Below are 6,845 nucleotides of genomic sequence, written 5' to 3' on the forward strand. Positions count from 1 at the left end.
TAAAGGGCAATAATTTTTAATTTCAACTGAACAGATTTTTAGGGCTTTACAGATAAAACATAAAAAGTAGAGGTAAAAATGGATTTTGGTAATTAAACTTGATAAATCAAAAATATTTGTCAAACACACTTTATAACCAATAGCTTCATTAACTAATTCAAAGTAATAAAAATATCTAAAATAAATAATACATGTTCTTACCAAAGACAATGTGTCTGGAGGCTTACTGATTCAGATTTATATATTTACAACAACTTGTCATATGGTAACCCAGCACCTAGTCATCAAAATAATATAAAACAGTTCAAGGTGCTGCATACACACTTAAATGTAGTTTTTAACATTCAGATTATTTAAAATCAATAAGTCTTTTAATCAAGCAAAATAATTAACTTATTCAAATCTTAAGCTTTAGATAAACTTTATATTAACTTTAAATGTCATTGTCAAAAGTATAGAGAATTAATTAAACAACAAAATTAGTAAAATTAGTAAGAGAAATCTAACCTGCTGCTACATGTATCAGGACCAAGGTCTGGCTAGAAAGTGAAAAGCATGAACTGCATGGGATAAATGTACCACCTGACTGACCAAAATGACTTAACCAATAGCAGAACAGGGCAAGGCCTCAATTATAATAATAATACATCACATGACACTACCAAACTGGACAAAACACTACACAGAACACAAAACACAACACAAGCACATGGCCAGGTAAACATTGAAATTACATAAACAAACACATTTAATATTTTAATAAATTTTATTAATCTGACCTTACTACATATTTAATCAGCACTTTTGGGAGAAAAAGTTACAACACATAACAATCTAAACATTAAGTGGTGAAAAATTTTGATACATATAATTAAGAAATGTTTCATTAGAAATAATAAACGTGTTTTAAATGAGCTAACATTTTTTGCATTTAGGCAAAAGGATATTCAACATCTTATTCTATCCTTTTTTTATAACTATGAATAAATCAAACGTCTGCAAGTTATGAGTATGTGTAGATTTATAACAATTCTAAAGGTAGAGAGACGTAGTATGCATTTAAAATAAACATCCATTAGTTTATCTGATAAAGATAATCGACAAGTGTTGACCTGACCTGCTTTATTCATTCCTTCTGTTTTGCTGGACATGAATGATGCAATTTTCGAGAATGGCCAAACCTTATATAACCAGTAATGTTTAATGTGATAATAATGCCATCAGCTCCGATGCTCTGGCTTGTTTGGGTGTTTTGCATGTTTCCTTTACTCCACATGCTGTCCAATTGATGGTTAAGAGAGTATGAAGTTTCCAAGATCAAGTTATCACAAAAATTCTATTGAACGACTTGACTAACAAGTCTTGGCTAAATCTAGTACTGTCTGACGCCATGACGTCAGACAATAATTGTTTTCTCGAAACTTATTAATTACAAATAAAACTAAGAATTGAAATCAGAGCTACGATAAAACTGTGTTATGAATGTGTTAATTCAGTTCTTTATTCCGTGGGACTTTATATTCCGTATTATAAGCAAAGTCACCCAAAACATCATCGTAATAGCCCATACAGCTACTCAATAATCAGATAATTATATAGCCATACAAGATCGCCCAGGTTTTCCACTTATATAACATTTCAGCATGTATAGCTCAGATTCATTGCGTTTTATTTAGCTGATCAGGCAAAAAAAGGGAAAAATAACAAAAAAACAGAGAACGATTTCGCAAGTTTCATATTATAAGTAAAAAAAGTAAATTATTGTCATTATTCGAAATAAAAAAAGTACCCCCCCCCCAAAAAAAAATACTTTGGATTCCGATTTAAGATTCCTCTGTGTTGTTCATGTTTTCGTCATTTAGTCAACACTTGGTCCAAGTCAGAAGAGCGCTTTAAAAATTGAACAAGAGAAAGTCAAAAACATAGCCATTCCAGCTAACGCCATTTTATCTAAATATAGTAACCAACCGGAAGGCAGCAGGCATCCATGTTATCACGTTTGTGAAAGAAGACCGTAGCTTAGGGTAGAGGTAAGTAAGTTATTGGCTGTAGGTATCATACATATCTGTGACATCTCATTTAAAGCTCCTATATAGTTTTATTTCACATTTGTTATGATAATTTATTCTTGAAATGGCGATCGTAGTTTTTAAGTTTTAGAAAATGCAACACGATTGCTTGCAAACAGTTTGACATATTTTGTATTTTTGGTGTTTGTGTCTAAAAATCTTACATTAAGGAAGATTAAGTAGTGTAGAGTGATTGCTCATTACCTATTCTTTATTATTGATGTAATTAAAAAACTATTTCACGTCTCACTTTTTGTCACACTTTATAAAACTCGGATCAACTGTTTGACAATCGAAGATACTGTAAGTAAATTACCTGCCCTTGTTATAGTTTACTTCACAAAACTGAAGTGTCAATTTACATACATATACATGATGTAAATATACATATTTCATTTATTAATTATACTTTGTCTTCAAACCTACCTTTCAATGTAGGCCCAATGGCTTAAACAGTTAAACAGAATTTTATTGTGAATTTTGCATAAATATGTCAAATGTCAGATTTACAGTGAAATGCTATTATTAATATTTATATTTACAGGTCTGAAATTAAAATTAACAGTTTACAAGAGTGAAATATCAACAAAAAGATTATCCATATTAAGGTAAATATACTTTAAACTTAATTGTTATGTGTGCTTCTGTTTTGTTTATATGTTGTAAAATGTAAACATGGTAAATGTATCTGTTTCTGTGTAATAGTTACATGTAGCACATATACATTTCCCCTTTTTTTAATTTCATCTATCATTTATTTTACCTTATTATATTTTATTTCATCTGTCATTTATTTTCAATTTCTTTCAATTTTTTTCTGTTTCTGTCATTTTACTTTTTGTTATATTTATTTCATTTCTTCTTTTATTTCAATTTTATTTTCATTTCATTTCTCTACAGCATATAATTAACATTAGTTAGCTCACTATTTTTCACTCTATACCTGTTAATTTATGATCATGGAGGTTCTATACATTAACATTAAAGAAATTTACGACAAACACAAGGGCAGTCCTGATTATATACAGAAAATTCACAAAAACATTTGCACTGAAATAAGTAAATTTGCCCTACTTTGGAAAGTTAAAAAAATAGTCAAAGAAATAGAACGTTTGAATAAATACACCAACAGGGAGAAATATGCTGCATATTGCAAGAAGAAATTTTAATTACAAAATTCAACAAAACAAGAGAAGACCAAAGAAGACACCATTAAGAAACCCAAAGAAGACAGTATTACTTATCCAGAATTACAGGCCAAAATAAATGAACAAGAAAGAACAATTTTACATTTAAAGAGGGAGAATTCCGCATTGAAAGACCGTTTAAGGGGAATAAACATTAGCAACATTAAAAGAAATTTGAAAAGGAAAAAAGAGAGAATTGAATTTTTAAAAAAAGAGGTGGAAGTTTTACAGCAGAATGAAAAAATAAAAAAAAAATGCAAAAGAAAAAGGTGTACAGTGTAACACTTTTAAAACATATATAAAAAACATTAAAAAAGAAATGGATGTTTTGTTGTCAGAAAAAGAGAATGTTGAAGACAGTTCCAATGATGTTGTACAGATAGAAAAAAAAAATTAGATTTTCAAGAGATGTCAAAAGGAAAGCCTTTTAATTTTAAATTAAGGAATTTGTATTATATTTTTAGAAGCCACAGTGTTGGCATTGTACATATAGCACCAATTATTGAAGCAGTTTTAAATTTGTTTAATATTACTGTAAAAAAAATTACCCAGCGAAAGTACTGATGCAATTTGAACTAGTGAAATGGGTGTTGTATCTAGAAACCATTTGAATGAAAAACTTTTAACTTCTGATAACACAACAATGCATAGGGATGCGACTACGAAAAAGGTAAACATTTTTATGGTGTTAAATTGAACACAGGGGAAGATATTTTTACTGCGGTTGTTAGAGAAGTATGTAATGGAAAAAGTGATACTTATATTAATTGTACAAAAGAAATTTTAAATGATTTGTCTTCTAAGTGTCCTGTTTTATGACAGACAGAAGTGCCACCAAGCAGAAAGTCAATGACTTTTAAGCGAGGAAATACCTCATGAAGTTCATTCTTTTAAATGTGCTGTATACATCCACTTATACAATTTTCTGATGTGTGTGTTGAAGAATCTTTTAATATTGAAAAAGAATTACATGTCAATTTTAAAAGTTATTCAAATTCAGTCAAAGAATATATTCCAATAATTAATTTTAGAGGAAGCAGGTTTAATGTTTCATTTTACAATGCTGTTGGGACTTTTTTTTATCCATAAACTACTATTACAATATTTCTTTTCATTGAAAACTTCCTATTCGGTTTTACAGAATTTCATTGTTTTATCCTTACAAAATAAGGTTATTTTATGTCTTTTAAGAGCTTTTGGAATTTTATACAAATTAATTACTGAACCTTACTTTTTAAAGGCTTAAGAAGTTGGCAATATTTTATATATGGGGTCTGTATATGAGAGGCTTTTACCTTTTTTGAATATGTTTTATGATGATCCATCATTGGCTTTAAAGCAACAATTGCGATTATTTTATGGGCCACAGTTTTATGACAGTGTTTCAGATTATTTACTTGATTGTTGTTTACACAACGATTTAACTACTGTTTTTTAAAAAAGACTTTGTGGTGTTTTAAAAACAAAAGTTGAAAAAAATTTTAGTGACTTTCTGTCAGGTGGCAAATATTTTAATGTAAATCCAGATATTTTATCAGAATGTTCATCATGTATTTCAAACAACATATGTTTAGAGAGACTTATGGGACAGTTAGACTTCAGTTTGAAAACAGTACCAACTTCCAGTATAAATACCATTGAAAGTTCTATCATTTTTAATGACAACAAAACAAGTGAGTGGTTAACTGAAAAGGATGACTCTGAAAGAAAATTAATAATTGAAAATGCCAGGAAAGAAAATAAAAAATTCATGGAATTACAGAAAGATAGAAAAATTAAATTATATGAAGAACATTTAAAAATTTTAAAAGAGAAAGAAGAAGAAACGAAGAGGAAGAGAGAGAGACAGACAGAAGCTGTTGATAAGGCAATAGAAGGCATGAGAGAACACAGGATTTGGGAGAGCAGAGAGATTATCGAAAAAGAAGTAGAGAAGTTGAAAACAAAAAAAGAGAAATTACAGGCTTTGAAAACACAGATAAATATGTATAAAAAAAATATTCAAAATTAACAAACAACATAAACACCTTTGCCAGTATTCATCAAAAGGAAAACAATTTGACCATCTGAAATTGAAAGAAAATTTAATTGAGTTGTTAAATATCAGAAAGTCAACTGTAAATGTGTCTCCAGAGGATATAGTGGAGAAGGAAATAATACATACTTGGACAAATAATGATGGAGAAAATGTAGACTGGGAAGGGAAGATATTAAGTTTCAAAGATGGAGTTTTTAAAGTAATTAAATGAAACTTATTTCCAGTTTCCAATTAATATGTTACAGTCACATTACCTTGCAGATACACTTTGAAATTTCAGATAACAGGTGGAGGCTATAAGTACATTAATTATCATTGTTAATCACAATTACTCATTTAAGGAGAGTGTAAGTTTTTTGACATTTAATGATGTGTACTACATGATTGTGTAGACTCATGTTTTACCAGCATATCACATGCTACTCAACTCTAAAAAGGCATACAGTGAAACATGCTTTTAGCGAACACATACGCTTATAATAAATTGATGCTGATAGCGAAGTGATTTTCATCCCCCATGACTGTAAAGTTTGTGGTAAACTTAACGGATAGACAAGAAAGTATCTGTGAATATTTCTATGTTGTATTAAGGCATATTTACCTTCGTTGCCTACAACAGCAATTCCCCATCATGTTTCACACCAGACGTACAGCCATATCTTAAAGTGCATGTTGAAATCAATGTTTTCAAAAACCCATAATTTTATAAAGGGTTTGCAAACTGAAAATATCGCTAAGCACCTTTTAACTGCATGTGTTTTTGTTTGATTGTGTTTTATTAGTCTATGTTTGTGTCTGTATTGTGTAATGTTTTTGTGAATATATGTGAAATATAACACTCATAATGGAAATGTTAAGCCTTTAATATTAAATATTTTCTATTTTTATGTGGCAAAGAATTCATTATAATTTCTCTTTTAACCAGGATAAGAACAGGCACTAATTTTAATATTTTGCATTACAGGTGCTGTACTGGAGGGATAAGGAAAGAAAAGAAAGTGACGTTTATGATTTGACTGAAAGGGAGATTAACACAGACATAAAAGAGGGCTTTCTATTTATCAAAGGTAATGCAATTGCACAATTTGTAAAAATATTATTGTTATACTTCTCAAACTGTTTCATTAGATTACTTTAATGTAAGTACGAAGAATTTTTATTTTTTTTAAATACATGTGTATATATTTGTTTTCAGACACAACCAAATTTGACCACTGTTACGCAGCTTCTTGACCACATTTTCAGTCAGTGTGGATTGCCACGCTATACTGAACAGGTCAGACAACAATTAAAATACAACTTATAGATACCACAATTTGAGAAAATGACTATAGGAGGTATGAAGTAAGAGTTATCTTTCATTTATGAGAGTTACCTTTTATTACTCCTTCAATAATGAGATTGAGTTACTGCCCTTTGCAGCCAACTTCCAATTCGGCAAGAGGTCATCAGAATTAATTTAAATAACAATGAGAAGGATAACCAATGAAATTTCTTTTATTTATAACTAAGTTCTGCAGTTAAGGACCTATTGCATTTTATTATACTACC

At 29.5% G+C, this 6,845-nt stretch overlaps 1 long non-coding RNA gene across 1 annotated transcript; it reads left to right on the plus strand.

The window, feature by feature from the left end:
- The first annotated feature begins 1,929 nt into the window (after positions 1–1,929).
- On the plus strand, positions 1,930–6,627 carry LOC133178814 (uncharacterized). The gene is made up of 4 exons (XR_009720040.1): positions 1,930–2,030; positions 2,614–2,677; positions 6,259–6,361; positions 6,490–6,627. It is a non-coding gene; the product is annotated as an uncharacterized LOC133178814 (long non-coding RNA).
- Positions 6,628–6,845: the final 218 nt, after the last annotated feature.

This window comes from Saccostrea echinata, unplaced genomic scaffold, assembly GCF_033153115.1.
Source record: "Saccostrea echinata isolate AGI-Se365-2 ecotype Australia unplaced genomic scaffold, CSIRO_AGI_Sech_v1 ptg000003l, whole genome shotgun sequence".
NCBI lineage: Eukaryota > Metazoa > Mollusca > Bivalvia > Ostreida > Ostreidae > Saccostrea > Saccostrea echinata.